The 1,436-nt window shown below is 44.4% G+C and overlaps 1 non-coding gene across 1 annotated transcript; it reads right to left on the minus strand.

Annotated features, from left to right (window-relative positions):
* Nucleotides 1–1,092: 1,092 nt before the first annotated feature.
* Nucleotides 1,093–1,167, minus strand: Trnas-cga. Its single transcript has one exon. It is a non-coding gene; the product is annotated as a tRNA-Ser (tRNA).
* Nucleotides 1,168–1,436: the final 269 nt, after the last annotated feature.

Raw genomic sequence — 1,436 nt, forward strand, 5'->3', positions numbered from 1 at the left:
GTTTTGACAAAATACGTTTCAGTTTGGGCTGTATGGGAGGCGAGACTGTGTGCTGTTCCAAAGTTGCGCTACACACGAGGTATGGTCATTCATTAAAATGTTAAGTTCGGAGAATTCTGAAACCTTCGAGAAGTCTGTATTGGGTTTCAAAATGACTAACCATTTATCGAGTTCCATTTCACCTGTAGGTTAACGGTTTACTCATCTCTGGCCTCTCGTCTGTTCCATTTTATATTCATTATTGCTGTGCTCATCAACCTGTAGAGGAGCAAATATCGCTGCAAAGCCTTTTTCTTACTCAAAGCCGACCCAGTACTGTACCACACCTGTTTTGAGCCTCCTGATAGATTTTATTGATTTTAAAGAAAAGATACGTTTACAGCAGAATGTCTCATCATTTATGCAGACCTAAAAACGCTTTGAGACATGTGGCTCATTATAAGAAAAGAATCGGAAGCGGGCAGATCTTACCTGGTGTGTTGCTGCTGTGGTTCTTATCTGATACCCTTATCTCTGTTGTCCCAAGCTTTGCACTGTTGATCCAAGAGATTACTCTCGAGTACATGAGCATTTCGCGAGAAACAAAGAACTGAATCAATCCACAGCAGCGCATCCGTTCATAACAAGCCAGCTACAGTGATAATTTAATATCTTCGTTAACACTGACAACTGATGTAAAGTTCTAAATTTCTCTTACTTTGTGTGTGTATAACATTTCTCCTAAGTACTGTTTTCTTTAATGAACAAGTTTTGGTGTACAAGTACGTGCACCTTGGTTTCAGGCTAGATCCTCCATTTACATTCGATGCTGAGGTGCTATTCCAGAACATGGAGAGCCTCACCAATTCTGATCTTGTGTAAGGGGGAAATTATGGTAGACTGGGGTGGCAGTGAGAATTTGGATCGACGAGGGAGGCATACCAGGGTAATGCATGCAATTGTGGAACCGCTGTGCCAAGGTAGCTTAGTGGCTAACGCACCTGCGTAGTAAACAGGAGACCCGACTTCGATTCCCGGCTTAACCAAATTTTCTCCCGCCACTTCAGTCTATATACACAAAAGTTTTGAAACTTCCTGGCAGATTAAAACTGTGTGCTGGACCGAGGCTCGAACTCGGGACCTTTGCCTTTCGCGGGCAAGCGCTCTACCAACTGAGCTACCCAAGCACGACTCACGCCCCGTCCTCACAGCTTTACTTCTGCCAGTACCTCGTCTCCTACCTTCCAAACTTAACAGAAGCTCTCCTGCGAACCTTGCAGAACTAGCACTCCTAAAAGAAAGGATATTGCGGAGACATGGCTTAGCCACAGCCTGGGGGATGTTTCCAGAATGAGATTTTCACTCTGCAGCGGAGTGTGCGCTAATATGAAATTTCCTGGCAGATTAAAACTGTGTGCAGGACCGAGACTCGAACTCGGGACCTTTGCCTTTCGAAA

This window comes from Schistocerca piceifrons, chromosome 8 (assembly GCF_021461385.2).
Source record: "Schistocerca piceifrons isolate TAMUIC-IGC-003096 chromosome 8, iqSchPice1.1, whole genome shotgun sequence".
NCBI lineage: Eukaryota > Metazoa > Arthropoda > Insecta > Orthoptera > Acrididae > Schistocerca > Schistocerca piceifrons.